This window comes from Mirounga angustirostris, unplaced genomic scaffold (assembly GCF_029215605.1).
Source record: "Mirounga angustirostris isolate CCGP_5_RB_7025 unplaced genomic scaffold, mMirAng1.0.hap1 SCAF_2, whole genome shotgun sequence".
Lineage (NCBI taxonomy): Eukaryota > Metazoa > Chordata > Mammalia > Carnivora > Phocidae > Mirounga > Mirounga angustirostris.
In genome coordinates this window covers 43,528,448-43,555,897 of record NW_026991710.1, presented here as the reverse complement: position 1 = coordinate 43,555,897, position 27,450 = coordinate 43,528,448, and the positions used below count along the sequence as shown (strand labels likewise).

General features: G+C 38.3%; 1 non-coding gene and 1 pseudogene across 1 annotated transcript; one reads left to right on the top strand and one right to left on the bottom strand.

The window, feature by feature from the left end:
• Positions 1 to 796: 796 nt before the first annotated feature.
• On the top strand, positions 797 to 903 carry LOC123849124 (U6 spliceosomal RNA). Its single transcript, XR_006791962.1, has one exon. It is a non-coding gene; the product is annotated as a U6 spliceosomal RNA (small nuclear RNA).
• Positions 904 to 16,735: 15,832 nt separating this feature from the next.
• Positions 16,736 to 21,287, bottom strand: LOC123848957 (mitochondrial-processing peptidase subunit beta-like; annotated as a pseudogene).
• Positions 21,288 to 27,450: the final 6,163 nt, after the last annotated feature.

Here is a 27,450-nt window from a genome sequence, read left to right as displayed (position 1 = left end):
TTTGGCTGGATCTTGAAGGATAAGCAGGAAGAGTTTTAAGGGATATCTTCTTACTGAGATGGTCACTATGTATTAAAATCACCTGAGGAGCTTTTAGAACATACCCCATCCTTAACTAATCAGATGAAATTGATCTGAGTGTAGCCTGGACATTAGTATTGTTAAAGAGCTCCCAGGTGATTTCACTGAGCAACCAGTATAGACAACCAGAGAAAAGGCATCAGCTTTGGAATTAGCTTGTTCTAGCACCCGGTGACCTTGAGCAAAGCCCACTGGGGAGTGTGGCAGTGTGAGTCTTCCACAACTTCACTGTTTGTTTCCTCCTACTTCTACCCACACCTGTGAGGAAACTCTGCCATGGGAGAGTCCCTCTTTGACAAACTTTCCTTGAGAGAAAAACTCTGGATTGGGAATCAGGAAATCTGCATTCCATCCCAGCTCTGCCACTGAGGTGCTGCGTGGGTGTGTTGAATCACATAAGGAAAGAACAAAAACATTTAGAATTACCATTTGCAAGACATTGTGCTAGGTACCCTAGACATTTCTAGATCTCAATTACCCCATCTGTTGAGGTTTCGAGACCGATATTTCTAAGTCATAAAGTCTATTTAATAGACCATAACCAGAATTATTTTAAGAGAAAGTTATAAAACACAGTAGAAAAACGGAGTGCACTGCATAGAGTAGGGCAAGTATTGCGTGGTAAAATTTCATTTTGGTTATTTATGCTTGTGTTTACTGGGTCATGATGTAAAATACATTTCACATTGTGGGTTGGAAGTTAAAAAGCTTAAGAGTGCTCGCTTTAGCAGCACATATCCTAAAGCCGAAATGATGCTGAGAAGATTAGTGTGGCCTCTTTGCAAGGATGCCATGCAACTTCATGAAGCATTCCATATTTTTTTAATGTTATATGATTTTTACCACATTTAAAAAAGTTTGAGAAATCTGGGATTAGATGTTCTTTATGGACACTTCCCTTCTATCCTATAGCCCATGACTACTCTAGCCTACTGAGAACTCTCCTTTCTGTGACCTCCTTTTACTTAGTATCATGTAATTCTGGCTTATCATCTATTTTTTTAAGGGGGAGGCAGTGTGGTGTAGTGGTTAAAAGCACCCTCTTGAGTTAGCTAAGTGTATGTTTGAATTTAACTTCTTCACTTGTTAGTTGAATGACCTAGAAAATGTACCCAACCTTTCTCCACCTTGTTTTTCATATAAGTGATAACCCCTAGGACAAATATGGTTATATGATTAAATAAGAGGGTGTAGGTAAAACTCTTAGCAAAATCACCTTGTTCACAGAAAGTGCCCAGTGTATGGCAGCAGTGATTTGACTTCTTGTCCCACTCAGATTTTTTTTAAAGATTTTATTTATTTGAAAGAGAGAGTGAGAGAAGGAGAGAGCACAAATGTGGGGTGGGGGGGAGCAAAGGGAGAGAGAAAAGCAGACTCTCTGCTGAGCAGGGAGCTCAATGTGGGATTCGATTCCAGGACCCTGAGATCATGACCTGAGCTGAAACCAAGAGTCAGATGCTTAACTGACTGAACCACCCAGGCACCCCCCACCCCTCACTCAGATTTTAAGGCACAGTCTATAATTTCATGCCTGGCATATACAAAATCATAAATACTGTATGCTTATCTGACTAGAAAAACAAGGATTTCAGCCTCAAGCAGAACCTAATGCTGGAGCACAGCCATTCTCTGTTGGCATGCCACATTACCATACAGGTCTTGGGATGAGAGACAGGGCATTCTGTGTGTCCTCTACCTACACATCTCTTCGGCCTTCTCCTCTCATATGGTCAGCTGGACCTGGGAAGGTAAAGCAGGGAGAGGCAGATACTGGCTATGACTTGCTTCAAGGATCAAAGCAGCCATGACATTTCAGTGCCATCAAAATCAACAGATAGACGGAAACTCAGAATCTACTGTATCACAGACTGGGCATCTATCTGAGAAAGTTTCAGAAAGAAGCCTAGGACAAAGAAATGAGAAAGAGCTGGTGGCCCAAGCACTGAGAAACTAGGAATAAGATTCAGATATTATACCAGAATAAATGGCCATCATCAAACAGTCAACAAATAAGCCACCCACTAGGTCCTAATTGCCTCAGAAATAGGCTGGGAACCAAGACATTGTCTTGTAAATGATTCATTTCAGAAAGTGCCTACTAATCAATTACTAGGGTTTCTATAAAATAGTTTCTCCAGATTTATAGGTGGTGATCATGTGAATTGGATCATTGATTCTAGAATGAGATAAGCAGTGATACTGGTAACCTAATCTGCTTACTCCAAGTAGCTACAAAAAATTAGCTGCCCTTAGTGGAAGCCAGCTCATTACTGAGGAGTGAAAAGAAACCCATTCATCATGGCAGAGCCTCACACCAACCTAGTCTCCCTGGAGCTTTCAGCTATGCTGAGAAGATGTTGATGGAGAAGGGGATAATGACCCATAAATAGATGAGAAAGGAGCAGGGGGTGATAAGAAGGATTGAGGAAAGCCTCATGAGATTGCCCAGGGTAAAAAATGGGCCTTAAAATCATAAGTATGTTAAAGTACAGTATTACAAGGACTATATAAATAGTATCACAAAGAATAGAATGGTTGAAAGTAGCCCTCAATGCTAGTGTGCTTTTTTCTGGAAGAAAACTTTGCTTGAAATTGGTGAAAAAGAAAAAATGTATGTGAATAACATAGCCTCACCTAAAAATATGTTGCTAACACAATGGTTTTTCAGGAAAGAAAAGGCAAGGATGCCTAGAAATAGCTGCGTCTAATCAGCCCCCATCCCAAGCAATCAACTGAAGTCCAGGAAATTCCATATGTAACCAGAAGAATAGACATCCTGGAGCATTTTGCCACAGTTAAGATTAGCGGAAACAGACCCCCATCAGCACTAGTAACAGAAAAGAACTAAAGGTGAAGAAACCACTGTAGGTCCCTGTGCCTCCCTTCTGGGAAGGTGGTGGCCTCGAGGTGAGAGGGATGGGACAGGGGCCATTGCTGGGACCACACCAACAGCCCTTTGCTCTGAGACCACGCCTTCAATAGCAGCGCAGAGTGCTGTGTTTCTCCTGGGAAAATAATAAAAACAGCGGTGGCTAGGGCTCAGCTTATCCTCCTGATTTATTCTAACAATCCTTTAAAAATGTTTGTTAACATAGCAATGGTTAAAGATAAGCACTTTTGGGGTCTTGTTTAAGAAATCCTTCTCTAATAAAATCTTTAAAAAAGGGGGTGGTGCCTGGGTGGCTTAGTCATTAAGTGTCTTCCTTTGGCTCAGGTCATGATCTCAGGGTCCTGGGATTGAGCCCCACATCAGGCTCCCTGTTCAGCCGGAAGCCTGCTTCTCCTTCTCCCACTCCCCCTGCTTGTGTTCCTGCTCTTGCTATCTCTCTCTCTGTCAAATAAATAAAATCTTAAAAAAAAAAAAAAAAAGAAATCCTTCTCTACCCAAAGGCTGTAGGGGTCACTCTGCTGTATTTTCTTCTAAAAGATTCCAAGTTTTCCCTTTCACAATGAATTCTTCCTTCTCTATGGAAGTGAAAGCCACAAAGAGCACAAACCAAAAAGGAAAAGCTATAGAAGCTTCACTTCATTGAAATTAATAACTTCTGCTTACTGAAAATATCATAAAGAGAGTAAAAAGATCAGCCATGAACTCAGAAAATCTTGATACTACATCTGACAAAACAATAGGATCCAGAATATATAAAGGGTGCCTGCAACCTGCCAAAAAAGGTCCAGAAAACGTGATGTATTTCAGAAAAATAAACATGATATAATTCACAAAAATAAATCAAGATACTAAAAGATTCTCAAATTTGAGGCACCTGGGTGGCATCCAACTCTTGGTTTTGGCTCAGGTCATGATCTCAGGGGATCGAGCCCCACGTCAGGCTATGTGCTCAACACAGAGTCTGCTTGAGATTCTCTCTCTCTCTCTCTCTGCCCCTCCTGCTCTCATGTTGTCTCTCTCTCTCTCTCTCTCAAATAAATAATCTTTAAAAAAATTTAAAAATTCTCAGGGTGCCTAGGTGGCTCAGTCAGTTAAGTGTCAGCCTTTGGCTCAGGCCATGATCCCAGGATCCTGGGATCAAGCCCGGTGTTGGGCTCCCTGCTCAGCGGGGAGCCTGCTTCTCCCTCTCCCTCTGTTGCTCCCCCTGCTTGTGCTCTCTCACTCTCTCTGTCAAATAAATACATAAAATATTTTTTTAAATACATAAAAATAAAAGATTCTCAACTTTGTTAATAATCAGGAAAATGCAAATTAAAAGCATAATGAGGTATCATTTTCTATCCACTAGATGGACAAAAAATTCAGAAGTCTAATAATACTAAATGTTGGTGAGGATGTGGAAAAACAGAATCTTATATACTGTTGGGACTGTAAAATAGCACAATTTCTTTGGAAAATAACTTGGTATGTCTAGCACAGATAAAGATTACATTTCTGTGGCCCAGCAATTTTACTCTTGGGTGTGTAAACTCTTGCAGGTGTGCATTAGGAGACAGGTATAAGACCGTTAATGAAAGCACTATCCATATTACCTCAGAGCTGAGCAAATATTGTTTGGGGAGAAATACATTGTAGTCAATTATTTTTAAAAAGCAAGCATATGATAAACACAAAAATCAGGAAAGTGAATGTTTGAGAAGGCAGGAGGATGAAAATTGGAGAGGAGGATATGGCTAATTGCAATTATATTTTTAATGTTGGGATCTTCTGTTGGCCAAGTGGGCTTATGTGTATTTCACATATTCCATTGTAGGCACAGAATATTACATAATAAATTGCTTTTAATTTGTAAAAAAAAAAATGCGTGAACAAAGAACAAAAATTTCTAATGGCTCAGTGCCAAGAAAAGTGAGATCTTGGTAATATCAGTCTCACTAAAATATGGGGGTGGGGGGAAGGGACATATGACAAGTGATGGATTGCTCTCTGTCAGGGAGGGTCTGAATAATATGTGTTTTCCTGGAGCTCCTCCCAGAACATGGGCAGCTGGTCTTGTGACCAGGGTCTATACCCAGGCTTACACCATATTACTCAGGTTGGCAAGTGGCCTGAGTGGACAAGAGGTGATCAGTATGGGGAAGACTTGCCACTTAGCACATGAATGTTGTATGTGGTGAGATCTATTTTAGATAAGTTTCCATGCAGAAAACTGAGGGCTGTTCTGGGATAAGGCCTTTGATCCACTATTGGGAATACTCTACTTTTTACCCTGATTACATAAATTTGACATTGAACTAAGGCTGTTTTTTTTTCAATGGTTATCATTTTGAATTTTTATTCTAAAGACTCAATACTTGGGTCTTGGTGCTATTGGACTTTGTAACCACAGAACTACTCATATAGGTACAACCCTCTTTCTGTTGCTATTTGTATTTTTAATATTTTTGGGTTTTACCCACTTTCTTAAAAGGATTATAGTCAACCAATGGCAAGATTTTTCTAAAGCCCTGTTTTGTTCATCCTTAATGTCAAAACTTGGCAAAATGAGTGCTTGATAGGTTTTTTATTCCGAAAAAATTATAAATTCAAAGGAAGTTGAAAAAAATAGTACAGAGAGGTCCCATGTACCCTTCACTCAGTTTCCCCCAATGATGATATCTTACATAACTATGGAACAATATCAAAAGTAGGAAACTGACATTGCTGCAATATGTGTATGGTTCTATGCCATTTTATCACATGTGTAGATTCACCACCACCAAAGTCGAGATGCAGAACTGTTCCATCATCACAAAGATCTCCCTTTATAGTCATACCCAACCCCTCCCACCGCCATCCCCAACCTTTGGCAGCAGCTAATCTGCTTTTTATTTTTATAATTTTGTCATTTTTAGAATGTTATATAAATGGAATAATTTGTTATATGACCTTTTGAGATTGGCTTTTTTCACTCAACCAAGTGCCCTTGAGCATAGAGTTAGGTCATGTTTTTTAATCTACTCCACCAGCCTCTGTCTTTTAATTGGTATATTCAGATCACTTATATTTAATGTAATTATTGATATGTTAGGGTTTAAGTATGTTTTTATTTATTTTATGTTTTCATTTTATTTTCTTTCTATTGTTCAGATTGTAATTGTTCTATCTCCAAAGCACTAATTCTTTCCTCTGTCCTCTCTGTCATTGAGCCCATCCAGTGAGTTTTAAAATTTGGATTATTTTTCTAGTTCTAAAATTCCCATTTGGTTTTTCTTTATATTTTTTCTTTACTAAGATTTTTTTCCTATTTTTCATTTGTTTCAAGTATGTTTGTAATTGCTTGTTGAAGCAATTTTGTGATAGCTGCTTTAAAATCTTTGTCACATAATGTCAACATTTATATCATTTCTGTGTTGGCATCCACTGATTGTATTTTCTCATTCAAGTTGAGATTTTCCTGGGTTTTTCCCCTGGTTTTTAGTATACTAAGTAGGGTTTTTTTTTATTGTATCTTGGATATTTTGAATATTATGTTATTAGACTCAGTCTTATTTGAATCTTCTGTTTTAGCAGGCTGCCTTTGATACAGCGCTTGGAGAGGAAAGTGGGCACTGTCTCACTGCTGTCTGTTGGGGAGAAGACCAGGTTTTCCTCTTGGCTTCTGTGGACACTGAGAGGCATGGTATCTCATTACTGCTGGGTGGGGGTAGGAGATCAGACTCCTTACCAGGCCTCCACTGGTACAAGTTGGCTGGGAGGGGGAGGATCACCTTGATACTGCTCCCACTTGGCCTTTGATAATGGTGGTGGGGTCACATTTTTTTCCAAGGTGTTTCCCTAGAATACAATAGTTACTGTCTAAAAGTTTACTGTCTTGCTAGGTTGTTTCTCTCCCGGTCCTTTGTAGAGAGAATACACTTTGAGAGGACATTCTTTTTCTGTGCCCATTGGCACTTCCTGGTTGTCAGCTTCTCCAGCAGCCAGTCTGAGATAAAGCGGAAAAATAAAACCCAAGGCATTCACCACTGTGCCATTTCTTGGGTCATGAGGTCATTAGACAGTCTGCCTTCTCTCTACAGTTCAAGTCTTCTTATATTTCTTTTATATATAATGTTCAGTGATTTTAACTCTAGTGGGAGTAATAGGGGGCAGTGTGTCTACTCCATGTAGACACTCCATGTGGGTAGTTTTCCTTTCCTTTCCTTTCCTTTCCTTTCCTTTCCTTTCCTTTCCTTTCCTTTCCTTTCCTTTCCTTTCCTTTCCTCTCCTCTCCTCTCCTCTCCTCTCCTCTCCTCTCCTCTCCTCTCCTCTCCTCCCCTCCCCTCCCTTCCCCACCCCTTCCCTCCCTTCTCCTCTTCTCTTCTCTCCTTTTCCTTCCTTCCTTCCTTCCTTCCTTCCTTCCTTCCTTCCTTCCTTCCTTCCTTCCTTCCTTCCTTCCTTCTTGTTCTCTGAGTTTGTGCAAGATGGGCATTATCTGTTCTTTGAATGTTTCTAGAATGCTCAAGTAAAATGTTTGAGGACTGATTTTGACTTTGTGGAGAGATTTAAAATTATTTATTTCTTTAATAAATGTAGGATTATTTAGGTTATCTATATCTTCTGGAGTTGCTTTTGCTTTTGTTTTTTTTCCTTTAGATTTGTTCATGTTATCTATGTTTTTAAATTTAGTTGTTATTAATACTCACTGTTATCCTGTCAATCTATTCTGCATCAGTAATAATGTTCACTTAATTTTTTCAAACATTGCTAATTCATTCCTTTTCTTTTTTTATCTTCTCAGTTTAGTCAGAGTTTTGTTGATTTATTACTGTTTGGAAGTAGTCAACTTTTGCTTTGATAATATTCTGGGTTTTTTTATTTCATTAATTTAAGCTTGTATATTTACTACTTCTTGCTTTCTACTTTACATACTTTCTGTTGTTCTATTACTACATTCCTAGGTTACATACTTAACTTGTTAACTTTTCAGTCTGTTTTTTTTTTTTTTAAAGAAAAACATTTAAGTTTCCAAATCTCCCTCTAAGTATTGCTGTGCCTATATCACACATGTTTCATTATCTTTTCATTTTAGGTATTTAAAATTTTTCCTTATAATTTCTTCTTTGACTAAAGTTATTAGAAGCATGTTTTTAAAATTTCAAAAACAAAAGAGATTTGGTTATATTTTTGTTATTAGTTTCTGACCTAATTATATATTAGTCAGATAACTTGTTTTGTATAAATTCTGATTCTTTGAAATTTGTTGAGACTTATTTTATGGTCTTACACATAGCCAATTTTCATATGTATTCTGTGTATGTTTGAGAATAATGTCAATTACCAAAATTTAGATGTATTGTTCTATACGTGTCCATTAGATCAAGCCTGTCAATTATATTGCTCAAGTTCATATTTTTACTGGTTCTTTTGTCTATCTGGTCTCCCACTTACTAAAAAAGATATATTAAAATTTCTCACTATGGTGATAGGTGTATTAATTTTATAGTTTCTACACCTTGCTATCAAGTTTAATTTTTAAAAAATTACATAGTAACTCTGTGTCTTTAATAACGGTTTGTGCCTTAAAATTGATTTTATCTAATGTCAACTTAGCTTTTATTTGATATTTGCATGATAATATTCTTTCATCCTTTTACTTTGAACATTTTTGTTCCCTTTTAGTTGGGTCTCTTGTAAATAACATATAGGTGGATTTTTTTAAATTTAATTTAATTTTATTATGTTATGTTAGTCACCATACAATACATCATTAGTTTTTTGATGTAGTGATCCATGATTCATTGTTTTCATATAACACCTAGTGCTCCATGTAGTATGTGCCTTCCTGAGTACACATCACCGGGCTAACCCATCCCCCCACCCCCCTCCTCTCTAAAACCCTCAGTTTCTTTCTCAGATTCCATAGTCTGTCATGGTTCATCTCCCCCTCTGATTCCCACCCCCCTTCATTTTTCCCTTCTCCTAATGTCCTCCATGCTATTCCTTATGTTCCACAAATAAGTGAAACCACATGATAATTGACTTTCTCTGCTTGACTTATTTCACTTAGCATAATCTCCTCCAGTCCCATCCATGTTGATGTAAAAGTTGGGTATTCATCCTTTCTGATGGCTGAGTAATATTCCATTCTATATATGGACCACATCTTTATCCATTCATCTGTTGAAGGGCATCTCGGCTCTTTCAACAGTTTGGCTATTGCGGACATTGCCGCTATGAACATTGGGGTGCATATGGCCCTTCTTTTCACTACATCTGTGTCTTTGGGGTAAATACCCAGGAGTGCAATTGCTGGGTCATAGGGTAGCTCTATTTTTAATTTTTTGAGGAACGTCCACAATGTTTTCCAAAGTGGCTGTACCAACTTGCATTCCCACCAACAGTGTAAGAGGGTTCCCCTTTCTCCACAACCTCTCCAACATTTGTTGTTTCTTGTCTTGTCAATTTTTGCCATTCTAACTGGTGTAAGGTGGTATCTCAATGTGGTTTTGATTTGAAGTTCCCTGATGGCTAATGATAATGACTATTTTTTCATGTGTCTGTTAGCCATTTGTATGTCTTCTTTGGAGAAGTGTCTTTTCATGTCTTCTGCCCACTTTTTGACTTGATTATTTGCTTTTTGGGTATTGAGTTTGAGAAGTTCTTTATAGATCTTGGAAATCAGCCCTTTGTCTGTAGTGTCATTTGCAAATATCTTCTCCCATTCTGTGGGTTGCCTCTTTGTTTTGTTGACTGTTTCCTTTGCTGTGCAGAAGCTTTTTATCTTGATGAAGTCCCAAAAGTTCATTTCTGCTTTTGTTTCACTAGCCTTTGGAGATGTATCTTGAAAGAAGTTGCTATGGGCCACGTCAAAGAGGTTACTGCCTATGTTCTCCTCTAGGATTTTAATGGATTCCTGTCTCACATTGAGGTCTTTCATTCATTTTGAGTTTATCTTTGTGTATGGTATTAGAGAATGGTCGAGTTTCTTTCTTCTGTGTATAGCTGTCCAATTTTCCGAGCACCATTTATTGAAGAGATTGTCTTTTTTCCATTGCATATTTTTTCCTGCTTTGTCAAAGATTATTTGACCATAGAGTTGAGGGTCCATATCTGGGCTCTCTATTCTGTTCCTATTGGTCTATATGTCTATTTTTGTGCCAGTACCATGCTGTCTTGGTGATCACTGCTTTGTAATATAGCTTGAAATCAGGCAACATGATGCCTCCAGCTTTGTTTTTCTTTTTTAACATTTCCTTGGTGATTCGGGGTCTTTTCTGATTCCATACAAATTTTAGGATTGTTTGTTCTAGCACTTTGAAAAAAGTCATTGGAATTTTGATTGGGATGGCATTGAAGGTATAGATTGCTCTGGGTAGCATAGACATTTAAACAATGTTTATTCTTCCGATCCATGAGCATGGAATATTTTTCCATGTTTTTGTATCTTCTTCAATTTCTTTCTTTCTTCCTTCCTTCCTTTCTTTCTTTCTTTCTTCCTTTCTTTCTTTCTTCCTTTCTTTCCTTCCTTCTTCTTTTTTTTCTTCTTCAATTTCTTTCATGAGTGTTCTGTAGTTCCTAGAGTATAGATCCTTTACCTCTTTGGTTAGGTTTATTCCAAGGTATCTTATGGTTTTTTGTGCTATTGTAAATGGAATCATTTCTCTGATTTCTTTTTCTACAGTTGCATTGTTAGTGTATAAGAAAACAACTGATTTCTGTGCATTGATTTTGTATCCCGCCACATTACTGAATTGTTGTATGAGTTCTAGTAATTTGGGGGTGGAGTCTTTTGAATTTTCCACATAAAGTATCAAGTCATCTGTGAAGAGAGAGTTTGACTTCTTCTTTGCCAATTTGAATACCTTTTATTTCTTTTTGTTGTCTGATTGCTGTTGCTGGGACTTCTATTACTATGTTGAACAATAGTGGTGAGATTGGGCATCCTTGTCATGTTCCTGATCTTAAGGGAAAGGCTCTCAGCTTTTCTCCATTGAGGATAATATTCGTTGTGGGTTTTTCATAGATGGATTTTATGAACTTGAGGAATGTTCCCTCTATCCCTATACTCTGAAGAATTTTAATCAGGAAAGGATGCTGTATTTTGTCAAATGCTTTTTCTGTATCAATTGAGAGGACCATATGGTTCTTCTTTCTCCTCTTATCAATGTGTTCTATCATACTGATTGATTTGCGAATGTTGAACCACCCTTGCATCCTGGGGATAAATCACACTTGTTCGTGGTGGATGATCCTTTTAATGTATTGTTGGATCCTATTAGCTAGGATTTTGTTGAGGATTTTGGAATCCATATTCATCAGGGATATCGGTCTGAAATTCTCCTTTTTGATGGGGTCTTTGTCTGGTTTGGGGATTAAGGTAATGCTGGCCTCATAGAATGAGTTTGGAAGCTTTCCTTCTGTTTCTATTTTTTGAAACAGCTTCAGGAGGACAGGTATTATTTCTTCTTTGAATGTTTGGTAAAATTCCCCAGGGAATCCATCAGGCCCTGGACTCTTGTTTTTTGGGAGGTTTTTGATAACTGCTTTAATCTTGTTACTGGTTATTGGCCTCTTCAGGTTGTCAGTTTCTTCCTGTTTCAGTCTTGGTAGTTTATAGGTTTCCAGGAAGGCATTCATTTCTTCCAGGTTGCTCAATTTATTGGCATATAGTTGTTGATAATAATTTCTAAATATTGTTTCTATTTCCTTGGTGTTAGTTGTGATCTTTCCCCTTTCATTCATAGTTTTATTAATTTGGGTCCTTTCTCTTTTCTTTTGGATAAGTCTGGCCAGTGGTTTATTGATCTTATTAATTCTTTCAAAGAACCAGCTTCTAGTTTTGTTGATCTGATCTACTGTGTTTCTGGCTTCTAATTCATTGATCTCTGCTCTAATCCTAATTACTTCTAATGCGTGGCTTATGCATTATTTGTTGCTTTTTCTCTAGTTTTTAAGCTGTAAAGTTAGTTGGTGAATTCTGGATTTTTCTATTTTTTTGAGTGAGACTTGGATGGCTATGTATTTCCCCCTTAGGACAGCCTTTGCAGTATCCCATAAGTTTTGGACTGATGTGTTTTCATTCTCATTGGTTTTCATGAATTGTTTAAGTTTATCTTTGATTTCTTGGTTGACCCAAGCATTATTGAGCAGAGTGGTCTTTAGCTTCCAAGTGTTTGAATTTCTTCCAAAATTTTCTTGTGATTGAGTTCCAGTTTTAAAGCATATGGTCTGAGAAGATGCAGGGAATAATCTCAATCTTTTGGTATCAGTTGAGACCTGATTTGTGACCCAGTATGTGGTCTATTCTGGAGAAAGTTCCATGTGCGCTTGAGAAGAATGAGTATTCTGCTGTTTTCGGGTGGAATGTTCTGTATATATCTATGAGATCCATCTGGTCCAGTGTGTCATTCAAAGCTCTCGTTTCTTTGTTGATTTTCTGCTTAGATGATCTGTCTATTGCTGAGAGTGGAGTATTGAGGTCTCCTACAATTAACATATTGTTATCAATATGACTTTTTATTTTGGTTAACAGTTGGCTTATGTAGATGGCTGCTCCCATGTTGGGGGCATAGATATTTACAATTGTTAGATCTTGTTGGATAGACCCTTTAAGAATGATATAGTGTCCTTCTGTGTCTCTAACTACAGTCTTTAGCTTAAAATCTAATTTGTCTGATATAAGAATTGCTACCCCAGCTTTCTTCTGAGGTCCGTTGTCATGGAAGATGGATCTCCATCCGTTTACTTTCAGTCTGGATGTATCTTTAGGTTCAAAATTAGTCTCTTGTAGACAGCATATGGATGGGTCCTGTCTTTTTATCCAATCTGCAGCCCTGTGCCATTTTGTGGGAGCATTTAGGCTGTTCACATTGAGAGTGATTATTGAAAGATATGAATTTATTGTCACCATGTTGCCTGTGAAGACCTTGTTTCTATAGATTGTCTCTGTAAATTTCTGTTGTATATCACTCTTGGGGTCTTTCCCCTTTTATAGCAGCCCCCTTAATATTTCCTGCAGGGCTGGCTTAGTGGTCACATATTCTTTCAGTTTCTGCCAGTCTTGGAAGCTCTGCATCTCTCCATCCATTCTAAATGACGGCCTTGCCGGATAAAATATTCTTGGCAGCATTTTCTTCTCGTTTAGTACCCTGAATATGTCTTGCCAGCCCTTTCTGGCTTGCCAGGTCTCTGTGGATAGGTCTGATGTTATTCTGATGTTCCTCCCTCTGTATGTAAGGAATCTCTTCCCCCAACTGCCCTTAAGATGGTTTCCTTGGTTCTAAGATTTGCAAGTTTTACTATTACATGCCAGGGCGTTTTGGCCTGTTTTCCTTGATCTTGGGAGGGGTCCTCTCTGCCTCTAGGACATGAATGTTTGTTTCATTCCCCAGATTAGGGATGTTCTCAGCTACAATTTGCTCAAATATATCTTCTAGTCCTCTCTCTCTCTCTCTCCACCCGCTCAGGGATCCCAATAATTCTGACACTGGAACGCTTCATGGTGTCACTTATTTCTCTGGTTCTATTTTCATGGATTCTGAGTTGTTTTTCCCTGGCCTCCTCTTTTTCCTTCTTGTCTATTAATTGGTCTTCTAGATCACTAATTCCTTCTTCTGCCTCACTTACCCTAGCTGTTAGATTATCTAGATTTGATTGGATCTCACTGATAGCATTTTTTAAATTCTGCCAGTTCAGCTTTCATTTCTGCCCTTAGAGACTCTATGTTGCCATTAATCAATTTCTCCATTCTAGCTATTGTCTTCACAATTGCTACCCTGAATTCCATCTCTGCCATCTTGGTTATATCTGTTTCCACTTGTAAATCTGTGGCATAAGTCACAGTCTCTGAATCTTTCTTATTTTGGGGGTTCCTCCTCCTAGTCATTCTGTTGAGGGGTGGTTGAGGGAATGTACAGAGTCCAAATTACTGACCACAACCCAAGCAAGATGCACTTGTTTTATGGGGACCTTAGGGTTGCCGGCCTCTTGTTCTCCCAGCCTGTTTTCTGGGGGAGGGTCCTGCCATGCTGTTACTCATGTAACTTTGTTTGGGCAGAGTTGCCCTGCCCCTGTGGCAGGTGATGGGCTCAGTGAAAACCGATTTTCGTGGGCTTTTGTTCTCTGGTGGCTTTCCTGTGGCTTTCTGTGTCTCTTCTGAGAGTCAGAGCAGAAGAGATCATTTCCAACCCTGTGCCTCAGAGCAGAGATCGCAGTCTGTTCTTCAGTGAGCTCTCCAGACCACACTATCTCCATTTCTGTCTGTGCTGCTATAAACTGCAGCGTCCTGGGTTGTGCACCCCTCAGCAGCACTCCCAGTCCTTGCCTCCAGGTCGGGGCACGTCTCTGCTCTTTGTGCTTCTAAATCCACCAGCCACCCCCAGTTCACATGCAGGCTCCGCTGCTCCAGTTTCAGTCCAGGGGGCTGCCCTAAAGTCTTTCCCCCACTGCTACTGGTCTGCGAGTCTGTGCCCTGTCCCCAGCGTGGGAGGCTATCACTCACTGGTGATGTAGGATCCCGATGGCTGGGCTCTCTCCCCCTTCCATTTATCTTCTGATATCTGCCCACGGAATCATGGCTCTGCACTTTGCACCTCAAAACCAACCGCCTGTGATATTCTGTTTGTAGAGATCCAGATATATATTCTTACATGTCAGGCTGATTTCATGGGTGTTCAGAGTGGTCTGGTAGATATCCAGCTCAGTTCTGGGGACCTGTTGGAATAGGGTCCCCTACTCCTCCGCCATCTTTTCCTCCCCCTTCTGGATTTGTTTCTTTATCCAGTCTGACAGTCTTTGACTTTTAACTAAAGAGTTTATGCATTTACATTTATTGTGATTACTGGTGTATTTGTATTCATTTTGCCATTTATGTTGTATTTTCTATTTATCTTTTTATATGTCTTTTTCTCTTTTTTTATTACTTTATTTTGGATTAAGTTTGGGTTTTTTTTCTTCATTTAATTTTCCCCTCAACTAATTGGAAATTATCTATTTTTATTTTTAAATAATTCCCTAGAAATTATAGAATGCATTTTAATTTAGCAAGTCTAAAGTTAATTCATTCATTTATTCTTTTCTCGTGATATAAACAACTTAAAATGCTTTAATTTTAGGGCGCCTGGGTGGCTCAGTTGGTTAAGCGACTGCCTTCGGCTCAGGTCATGATCCTGGAGTCCCGGGATTGAGTCCCGCATCGGGCTCCCTGCTCGGCAGGGAGTCTGCTTCTCCCTCTGACCCTCCCCCCTCTCGTGTGCTCTCTCTCTCTCACTCTCTCAAATAAATGAATAAATAAAATCTTAAAAAAAAAATGCTTTAATTTTGATGATCCCTTCCGAACTTATGAGTATTTGCTATAATTATCTAATACTTTAGTTCTTCTAGTTATTAAACTCTCAAATTACAATGTTTTAGATTCACACACTTATTTAACATTTTCTTGGTTCATCATTTCTTCCTGCATCTCAGACTTCCCTGTGGCTCATATCTCTTTCTTGAGTACATCTAAAATAGGGTGTCTCAATTTTTATTTTCTGAATATTGCCTTAATTTTATTCTTGTTCTTGATAGACAGTTTCTATGGTCATGTCATTCTTGATGGTTGTTTCCTTTCTGCTTAAAAAAATTCCATTATATTCAGATTTTTCATTGTGCCTGTTTGGAAATCAGATGTCAATCTAATTTGCTCCTTTGCCTTTGCCAGTAATCTTTTTTTTCCTAGCTGCTTTTAAGATTTTCTTTCTCTCTCTTTCTTTTTTTTATTTATTTTCTTTCTTTTTTATTATTATTATTTTTATTTTATTATGTTATGTTAGTCACCATACAGTACATCATTAGTTTTTGATTTAGTGTTTCATGATTCATTGTTTGCATATAACACCCAGTGCTCCAAGCAATACATGCCTTCCTTAATACCCATCACCAGGCTAACCCATCCCCCCACCCCTTTCCCCTCTGAAACCCTCAGTTTGTTTCCTGTAGTCCATAGTCTCTCATAGTTCATCTTTCTTTCTCTCTCTCTTTCTTTTCTTTCTTTCTTTTCTTTCTTTCTTTCTTTCTTTCTTTCTTTCTTTCTTTCTTTCTTTCTTTCTTTCTTCTTTCTTTCTTTCTTTCTTTTTCTTTCTTTCTCTTTCCTTCCTTCCTTCCTTCCTTCCTTCCTTCCTTCCTTCCTTCCTTCCTTCCTTCCTTCCTTCCTTTGGTGTTCTTCAGTATCATTACAATGTATCTATCTATCTGCCTTTTATTTCTTTTTATTTATTCTGCTTGGGATTCATTGGGTCTTTTAAATTTGAGGATTTCTGTCTTTTGTACATTCATAATAACTCTTTGTCAACATCTCTTTGAATATTGCTTCTACATTTTCTCTCTTTCTTGTACTCTGATTTGATATAAGTTAGATACCTTAATTATAGTCTCCATGTCTTCTTTCTCAAATATACTTGTTCATTTTTATTTTTTCTTTAAGATTTAATAGCTTAAAACTTGCATATCTCTGGTAGTTTTATAACTAAATATATTCAAAATATTTCGATTAAGAGCATTTTAATCACAAGCCAGCATATGTTACTACAAATCTAGTTAAAATCTTACTCAGTGGGGCGCCTGGGTGGCTCAGTTGGTTAAGCGACTGGCTTCAGCTCTGGTCATGATCTCAGGGTCCTGGGATAGAGCCCCGCATCGGGCTCCCTGCTCGGTGGGAAGCCTGCTTCTCTCTTTCCTACTCCCCCTGCTTGTGTTCCCTCTCTCGCTGTGCCTCTACCTCTCTCTGTCAAATAAATAAATAAAAATCTTTAAAAAAAAAAAATCTTACTCAGTGAAACCAATGGCAGCAATAGCTGGGCCCTTATCCTAAATATATTTGGTGCACACTTCTTGAACTATCTCAGCATCTGCAGTGTTGAGTCCAGATTTTCTTCTTTTGCTTGACCCTTGCATTGAGGTCAGCTTCAAGCTCAGGGGATGGGAATTCTTCTAATATAGCATAACATTTACCTACCAATATCATCATAATTTGGACTTGAACCATAGAGTTGCAACAACATGTTTGTTTTTAGAAGACTTTTGGCTTGTGCAACTTTATTTTCAGTGATATGTATCTACAGTCATATCTATTATTTTTGAACAATATATAACATGTCTGCAACGATGGCTGATTCACAACTCGTATAGATTCCCCACAATCCTACATCTGTGTAGGAAATATGAAAGACTGGAAGCTAGGACAGAGGTTACCATGACAAATGAGCTTGGCCGGCTTGCTAGATAAATTTATTTCTCCTCTGAAATGGCAATCCTGGTTGTCAATCAGTGTGTTTACAACCACGAGAGATTGTATATGAATGCACCTAACCAACAGTTTCAACAGCTCTTGCAAGGTGTGCCAAAGCCACCTTGTCATTTTTCATTCAATTCTTACTTCCTGTGAATTTTCAATGAGGCAAAGTTGGTATTTCTCCTTTGTGTGTGGACAAAAAGTCACAAAAATGAAACCTTGCTAACTCAAGCTATTAATCATAGGAAACTCCTCCAGTTACAGTAGGGACTCTTGTTGGCCCTATACTATGTGGTTACATAGTTCACTAAGTCTTTATGATTTTTAGGTTTGATATTTTCCATTAGTCCCCAAACTGTCCATCCAAGTTCAGTATTCTGATAAGTTGTGGCATGTAGATAATAAAAAACAACTTCCTGGCATTGACTCTGTTTCTCCCAATGTACTGTTTTTTATTATATCATCAAGAATTTCTAAAGCTGTTGACAAATCTTTAAAGAGTTCTTTGGCAAATATATGGTCTACTTTCTGGAGGTATAGGCATTGAAATGAGCACCTATGTTTCATTTTTAAGTTCCAGGCCTAATTTGGGTCTCTTCTTGGTACCCTTGAAATCCATATGTTCCAGAGAATAAAATGTTCCATTATTCTTCTTATTTTCACTTAAGCTTCCAAGATTAATCAATCAAAGCCCAACTGTGTAATTTGAGAGCCCAGAGTCTTCAGAGACCACTAAGTCCATTTTCAAACATGTTATTCATCCATTGGGAACATCCAGAACAACTTGTGTAGTGGCTTATATATTTCATTTGCACCTCTGATCAGGAGCCTCTCAGAAAAACCCCCATGCATGGGTAACAGCATGATTCAAATATCTACTGCTACCATCTCCTCCCCATGTCTTAACTTCCATTTAATTTTTTTTCAATTTCTTTTTCTCTCTTCTGCACATTGAATAACTCTTCAGTTCTTCCTTCCAGTTCATTAATTCTCTCTTTCATTGTATCTAATGCTATATCCATCTACTGAGTTTTTAGTTTCATTTATTATGTGTGTTTTTTTTTTTTTAACCTGGAAGTTCTATTTGGTTCTTTTTTCAAATCTACCTGATCATATTTCATTGTTATTGTACCTTATACCTCAAATATTCTTTTTGTAAAAATAAGTATATCAAACCTACTTTATATTTCTTTATTTATAATTCCAGTATCAGCCATTTTTGTAACTATAATCCTGTTGTTTGTTATTTCTACTTATTCTCATTCAAATGATTTGTTTCCTCTTGTGTTTTGTATTTTTATATTTCAGCGAGTTTATAATTACCTGAGGAAATATTTGGAGCCTTGGTTTAAGGATGCATATTTACCTAGGAAGGCATTACTAATCTTGAGTCACTTTAAATTAAATTCTAAGGTTAGGTATTTGGGGATCACATACCTAGTGTGAATTCTAAATTCTGGCTTTAAACCCTCATGAGAACCACTTGTGAATAAGAATTTTAGACTCTACTCAGAGTCAAGTAAAGAGATAAAAAATTTCTTTACTATTTTCTTTTGTGGGCTAGATTTTCTTCTTTTGGTTTACCCTCTCATTAAAGATGTCAACTATTAGGTCCTGGCCTATTTAGGGATTTTTTTCTGTGTTCATCCTGTTCAGGTCCCAGGCATTGCATCTTTATCCCTCTTTGATTTCCATTAAAATGAAGACTCTAGGCCACCAGGAATAAGTAAATGGACGGAGGGTCCCATTGCTTCAGGGTGGTTACCTCTGAAAATTTGTGTTTTCTCATATTTTCAGACTCTGAAGATTTCTATTATTTTCCTGACAGCTCATTTAAGCATTTTAACATCTTTTATCCAGCATTTTTAGGTGTCATAAGCCAGGGAAGTTCTTCATAATATTTATCTTTAATTTGTGGGAAGTGGAAGTTTTGGTACTATTCTTAAATACTCTAATTTACAAGGTTTCTATTGTAAAATAAGCTGAATTGAGAGTTGATATAGTTCTTCTCCTGCCCCAGTAAAAAAAAAATCCTCCGAACACTCAAACTCCTGAGCTTTTGGAGCCACATTATCATTTTACCTCGTTATCGATGGCTGCTACCGTCCTAGCGCAATCTTGGACACCTTCTGTCAGCAGAAGGCAGATTAAATATAAAGAGAGTGATGAGGAACAGTGTCTGGTTCGTGGATCAGCACCCAGCATGAGTTACTTACTTTGAACTTCACAACAACCTAATGAAATGGTAACACTGCTTTCATTTTGTAAATAAGAAATCTAAGTGTCAATGGTGTTAAGTAACTCATCAGAAGGAAACAGAAGGAGCTGGAATGTTCTGAAAGATCATCCAGGCATGTCTTCCTAGAGCAAGGCTTCAAGGATCCTGTAGGTCAATCATTTATTCATTTATCCATCCATCCATCCATCCATCCATCCATCCATCCATCCATCCATTTGTGAATTCATTCAATAAACCTTTCTTGAGAACTTGCCATGTGTGTGACACTGTGCTAGATACTGACAAACAAAAATGGATAAGACAGAGCTTACATTCTCATATGGGAAGACATATAAACAATTTTAATATATTGCAGTGAGTTAAATGATAGGGGTTATGAGAATATTGGGAAGGGCATCACCCTTGAGACCAGTTCATGTATAGCTTTGGGGTGGGAAAAGGGAAGGTGGTTGCTGACTGAAATGGGTAGTGAGATAAAGGATAGAGGTAGGAACATCAATAGCAAGAAAAGGTGGAGCATTCTTTTAGGACATGGCTGCTCCTTTTTGTCTAAAAGAAGGGGAAATAATAAGAGCTTAAAACTATTGCCTTTAAAAAGGATTTATTCCTTACAGTTACCAGCACAAAAGCTTTTCAGGTTCAGCCACTTGCTGGATGGAACAGATCAGTGATGGTTTGGTTATCCAGCTTGTGATATTTTCTGGAATTAAAACATCACACAGGGGCACCTGGGTGGCTCAGTCGGTTAAACGACTGCCTTTGGCTCGGCTCATGATCTCAGGGTCCTGGGATTGAGCCCCGCATCGGGTTCCCTTCTCGGCGGGAGGCCTGATTCTCCCTCTCCCACTCCCCCTGCTTGTGTTCCCTCTCTCGCTGTCTCTCTCTCTGTCAAATAAATAAATAAAATCTTAAAAAAAAAAAAAAAAGAAAGAAACATCACACAGAAGAAAGACTTGTCTGGTACAACTGCTTTTAACTGCATTTTTTCTTGATTGCTCAAGCCCTTATATCAGAAGCTCTAATCCAATTTTCTCATACCCCATCTCCCTACTGGCCAACAAAGGTTCCATGCTGGGTCTTGCAAAATTAAGCTATAAGCTTTTCTTCCACCAAAGGTTCAAATCTGAGCACAAATGTTAGTTAATCCAGTTACCCCGGCACTCTTAAACCCCTAAAAAAGTAGATTTGTCTTGATGCCTTTTTAATGGTCTGGAATTTTCCTCCACTCAGCAATTTTCCTCACTTTCTTGGTTATACCTAATTTGGTTTATCTTTGTCTAAACCAACATGATGGACAGACCTTTTGGCAAGTGGACTGTGTTTCTTTCTAAGGCTTAAAATGTGGGTCATAGACACTGCTAGAGACTAAATATCCACTGGGAATCCTTATCCCACTCTAGCTGTTTGTTTTGAAAACAAAACTGTCATCAATGACCCTGGAAAACAGAACCTGGAGCTTTAAGGATGTTGTAGAAGTTACATGATATTACAGCTAAACTGAGTATGCCCAGTGGTGTTAATTGGGGTCAACTTCCAACATGTTTTTGAGGTCTGTGATTGCTACCACTACAGCCTAAGTTTCTTAAAGGCTGCATATTTATCAGTAGTCCAACCCAATCCCTGGTCTTTTAGATAAGTCATTTACCATCATAGTTGAACTTAGAATTTGAGATTGGGGTCTTTCCTAACTCAACTTCTGCTGAATGATTTCTACTCAGTCCTTTATATCTGTAATTGTTGGCAGTACAGTTTGGACAGGACAGAAAGACTTGTCACAAATTCTGACTATAACACTTTTTAAGTGTATTACCTTGGGAAAATGACTCAACCTTCATTAGCTTCTTCATGTGCAAAATTGGACAATAATGTTCATTTCAAAGGTTTCTTTGAGGACTAAGTGCAATGTATGTAAAGCATATAACATAGGGCATGGCTTAGAGTGAGTGCTCAATAAATAAAGTAAGTAGTGTCATTCTGATTTCCTTATTCACAAGGGCATCATGTCTTCAGTTCTACCAAGAATGAGTTGCTGACTGATTGCCAAGAAAAGAGAGACTATAGATTTAGGTTTAAGATTGTATGGAGAGCAATAATGAGAAGTCAGATTGGAGACTGGTAGACTGATTTCCTACACTCACCTCTGCCCAGTCTTTGGCAAATACTTTACATTATTGCAGGAAATGTTAAACAAAATGGGAGAATGGTCAGAAGGTGAGAGAGGTTGAAATTATGCCATTGTTTTGCAGTCGTGGTCCCGTCTGTTGCCACAGCCGGAGTCCATCATCCCCATTGTGTGCAGGTCTCTGGTGCCTGCAGTGCCTCTTTGCTTCTCACTCCAGGATTCTTGAGATCACTTTGTCTTGTGTGCCAGAAGTTGGGTCTTAAACTAAAGGAGCTATCTTGGGTGTGGTGATGCTGGAATGTATGGAGGAAGAAAATTCCATACATACATTCTATACAGGAGGCATACTGAAAAGTGACTGTAAGAAAAGCCCAGCCACATTTGTGTGCTGGATGCTGTGCTAGGAATGTAGGAACAATGGCCATGAGACAACATCTCTGTCCTCAAATTGCTCACCACAGTTCAGTGCATGAGACTGACCAGCACACAGGCAATGCCATTGCAGAGCCGTGACTGCCACATAGGTTTCAACATAGGACTCTAGGAGTCACAGCCCAGATATAGGGACATCAATGCTCAAAGGTAGGGTTGTAAATAAGGAGTCAGCCAAAAGAGCTGACATGTGTGCAAGTAGATGCATGAGCCCCTTTGTGCTTAGTGGGCTATAAGGTGGGGGTAGGAATGTGGGGAAGAGACAGAGAAGGAGCATTTGGAAAATGCTTCTGGTGTGAAGGTACACCTTTTGTGGTGCTTGGAGGTGAGAAGAGCAAGGGATATTTGAGGAACTGTTTGCCCAACTGCTACTGATGCCCCACCTTGCCTCTCTGGTGTCTGGTGAGTGGGCTCTTTTGCCTCTGGAAGATTCCCTGGTGACCTGCTCAGCAGCAAGGTGGAGGATTCCTCTGCTCTGAAGACCCACTGTGAGAGCCAAATCCTTTTCTCACTTCATCTCTTTGGTATTCGTTTCTTATTTTCTCTCTTCCTTCTCCTTTACTTCCCTAAATGTTTCTGCTGCAACTCTGTGCTATGTTGGAGGAGCTTTGCTGCAATGTGGAACTCTCAGGGAACAAACCCACAGGGTAGGATCTGGGGTGCAGCCCATGAACTTCCTCGCTAGGTACACCTTGTTCATCAGGCATGGACACTTGCAATCTGAGCTTCCTGCTGTGTTGAGCTCCCACTTTGGCCCTGGCCCCTAATCCCCAGGGCCTCCTTGCCTGTTTTCCTCTAAAAGTGGGGTTTTCTTTCAGCTCCTATGTTCAGAAAAGAAACCACAGTGTTTCTTCCTGCATACTAGGTCTGTCTCTCAACTCCTAACTGAAAGTATTTTACAGTCCCCAGAACCTGGCTAGGAAAAGCACCCATAATCCACCATTCACAGAAATATCTCTGCAACAGTCTCTCTCCCTCCTTCTTCCTCTCTCTCTCTCTCTGTCCCTTTTTCTCCCCAACCCCACTCCCTTCTGTTTCCTCTCTCACTCTCCATCTCTCTGCCATTCTCTTCTCCCTCCCACTATGTACAAAAAATCTCTGAGCTATCTCTCTTCAACTTTCAAAGCTTTTACAATGATCATTTGCCAGTTTCCCAGTCTCTCAGCCTTTTCCATGCAATCCCAAATTTATGTCTTTCTAAAAGTGTAACTAATATTTATTGAGATTCTAATATATGCTACATGCTTTATATATATGTGATCTACTTTTTCAGGTGAAAAAATTAAAAGTCAGAGATATAAAGTAATTTGACTAAGATCACCTAGTATATAGCTGAAAATTCAGTTCAAGTCTGACTCAAAAGGAATACAAAATTTCTTTTGTATTTTATAAGTTTTTTCTGATTATGAAACATTTATGTAGAAAAATTCAAATAAAGATGTACCTTCCTATATCCTACATCCTAACTCACCATTAACATTTTATGGTTTGTGTTCTATCTTTATCTTATGCAGTCTTAAATATATATTTATAAAATTGGCACATATAAATGCATGTATACAATTTTCCAGCTTAATTGAGATATATAATAATATACACACATATAACCTTGTGTAAGTTTAAGGTATACAATGTGATAATTTGATACACATATATATTGCAAAATGATTACCAAAATAAAGTTAACACATCTATCACCTCACATAATTCTTTTTTGTACAAAAGTTTTGGTGAAAATATTTAAGTTCTACTTTCTTATTAACTTTTAAGTATACAAAATAGTATTATTAATATACTAGTCACCATGCTGTGCATTAGACCCCCAGGACTTACTCATCTTATAACTGGAAATTTGTACACTGTGACCAACATCTTCCCATTTACCCCCACCACCAGTCCCTGGCAACCGCCATTCTACTTTATATTTCTGAGTTTGGCTTTATAATTCCATGTATAAGTGATATCATACAATATTTGTCTTTCTCTGATTTATTTCATTTAACATGTATGTATATATGTGTATACATATATATGCATGTATATATATATATATATATATATATATATATATATAACTTTGTACAACAGATTAATTTCAGGCTAAATTTCACCTATTCACACCCTTATCAGAAGTATATAAAATCATCCCACTGAACCTCTTCTAACAATAACTTCATAAAAAATATTTGTCAGTTGTTTGTTGATAAACAATTACATCATTGTTTAGATTTGTAATTCTTGGATTCCTACTACATTGAATATTTTTCAAATGTTTATTAATCGTTTATAGTTCTTAATTTCCTTTTCTTTAGAGCAAGGTTTGGCAAACTACAGTCCATGGGCCAAATCTAGTTCTCAGTCTGTTTCTGAAAGCAGAACTTTATTGGGGCACAGCCTCACCCCTTTCATTTATGTATTTTCTATGACTGCTTTTATGTCTTTTTGCAGAGTTGTGTAATTTTGACAGAAACAGTATGGTCTGCAAAGCTTAAAAAATTTACCATCTGGACCTTTACAAAAAGTTTGTTCACCCCTGTTCTAGAGAATAAACTCCTATACTGTCAATCTCCTATTTCCTTTATCTTGGATTTTCAGTACTTTTCTCATATGTCTTGCGTTGATTTTCTTCATGCTACTCATCCTCAATAAGAGAGATCTCTCTAGACTATGTGTTTGTTGATAAGCAGGATGCAGGGATTTCCCTTGATTGTTCTTGCTGAGTATCAGCCTTCTGGTTGAGTCCTTTCTCAGGTCTACAGAAAAATGATTGTACATTTTATGCCTAATTCCCAGTGTCCAGCTGGTGCTCATGTAACCTGACTCTGGGATTCTAAGAGAAGATTTTCTATCTCCATTCACAGTTTGTTTCACTGATATAAACCATTAATGAAATAACTGGTTATTTCTATTACTTTTGAAAGGTATTATGATATAATTTTTAGAAGCATGGATTCTGGAATCAGTTTGTCTGGTTAAAGTATCAGGTCTACCACTTATTAACTGTGAATTTAGGTAAATTACTTTTACTTGCTTGCCAGTTTCCCATCATCTGTAAAAGTCATGGGGATTATGCTATGATCTTTCTCATAATGGTTGTAAAAGAGACGGTGCTCACTGGGATATCCAGGGGCTCCTCAACATTTCCCAGCCTCCCTTGCTGTGATTGGGGCCATATGACTAGTTCTGGCCAATGGCCTGGGTGTGGAAAAGTCATATGTAATTTCAAGACTGGGGCAGGTAAGAGCCAGTTTCCCCTCTGCATCCCTCTCTTTATGTACAACAGTGCCCTTGGGTGGTATCTCAAGGTGGAGGGAACCTGAATCCTTGAGTTACCAGGTGCAGGAGAGTCTCTTCTTATCCAAATCAAACCTTGAATGAGCAAGAAATAAGGTTGTGTTGTGCCAAAAATGGAGATTTGGGAGTTATATTTTTACCACAACATAGCTTATACTAGTATTCTGACTAATGCAGAGTTGTTCTAAACACTAATTAATATATAAAAAGCACTCGGATGAATGCCTAGCATATTAAGTGCTATAAGAATGTTTTCCTTCTTACCCCTCTTCTTATTATTTAAAAATAATAATTCTTAGCATTGACCCTTTTGCTTTCTACTCACACCTTTATCCCTGTACTTACTACTCTACTTATAAAGAAACACCCGCATAAGGATGGACACACACACACACACACACACACACAATAATGTCTTAGAGAAGTTAGTAGTCTACAAGTAGGTCTAGAATATGACTTTAAATCTTAAGTAAGTCTTAAATATGACTCTGTGTCCCTGAGCAAGAGGAGGGGATATGTGTGTCTTGCTACCTTCTTTCATGTGGGAATGCACAATCATTTTGTTTTCCCAGTACACTTCAGTTCACCTTACAGTTAGTAGAATTTTCTCCCAGATTCTGTAGTAGGCTGTTTTATCTCTCAGTGTTAATCATTTTCATCCTTTTCTGAGTCTCCATTGATTCTTTATCAAACCATCAGTCTTGTTTCTGATCTCCACTGGTATTCATTCACAATCACGCCTCTTACACAGATTACATTCAGTTCATACATTCTTAATAACGTTATTTTCATTCCAAAGCTGTTTGCTTTGATTACTCTTTCATTAGTTGGAACATGGAACACAGGAAAACAGATATGATTAAGAGAGTTGCTGAAGTTCAGTATTTTCAATCCCCTATATTGTTGCTCATTTCAAAGAGCAAGCCATCCTTTGTTTCTTCTTTGACATATCAGTTATGCATAATCTAACTTTCTTGTTCTTGGAAAATGTAACCCTATTATTCACTGTCTACATCTGAGCTCCAGTGTATATCATCTCTCCATGCTGTTTTGGAGTCAGTAGATTTAAGGGAGTGTAAATGGGCCAATGATTTAATTTGGGGTGGAAAAATGAGTAGGGGCAAATCATGAGGGACTTTAAATGTCAAAGTTAAGACATTGCATTGTATGGAATGTGGTAACTCGATACAATATGCATTTTGGAATGATGATCCTGGTAAGAAACACGGAAGACAGTGAAGAAGAGGAAGGTAAGGAGGCCTGGAGCAAGGTGAATAAAATGTGGGTGTGGCCCAAGAGCCTTTGGTTTACTGAGTCACCCTTCAGGGAATAGGGAGGAATGATAAGACAGTTGTGAGGAAGGTGGAACTGATAGGACTTGATGTCTGGTTGAAGAGGACATAGGGTGATTCTAGGTTTCTGACTTGAGTCACTGTGAGTGCTGGTATCATTTATTCATCAAAATTCAGCCCACAAGAGGCAAAGAAGATTTTTGGAGAAGATAATTTCTCTTTTGGATGTGTTCTGTTTGCAATGTGTTTAGGACATCCTGTTGGGATGTCTGGAAGGTATTTGAACATGTAAGTCCAGAGCTCAGAGAAAGTAGCCAGAGTAGGAAGGAGTAGAGAAGTAGCTCAGTAATCTTCGGCTGAGAGATGGCCATACTGCTGGGGGAGCCCTGAGGTGTGCGAATAGGCAGCTGGGACCTGAGGAACAGCAGCAGGGTTACTAAAGGATAGCATTAGTCTGCTATGCCCATGACACCCTGGGGATTCTTGGAGATTCTAAAAGGGAGAGAATCTTAATGGAGAAGAAGTAGATGTTCAGCTGATGGGGCTCTGTAGCCAGCAAAAGCTGACATATTAAAGTGATCTCATTAGCGTCTACATGCAAAATGGCTTACCCATTCATCCTCCAGGAATTATATTACTATTCAGTAACAGAAAGGCTTCATGTTTTTCTCTTCACTGCACTATCTTGGTCTTTTCCTTTGTCATCCACACAGAGATTATTGCCCCATATGGAGGCAGCATGTTATGAAAATAGCAGGGACTCTAGAAACTTTTATTTTTATTTTTTATTTTAGATCTAAATTCTGGGTAGAAACTTACCAACTAGGTAAAATTGGTAAAACTGCTTTGCTTCCCTGAGCCTCGGTTTCC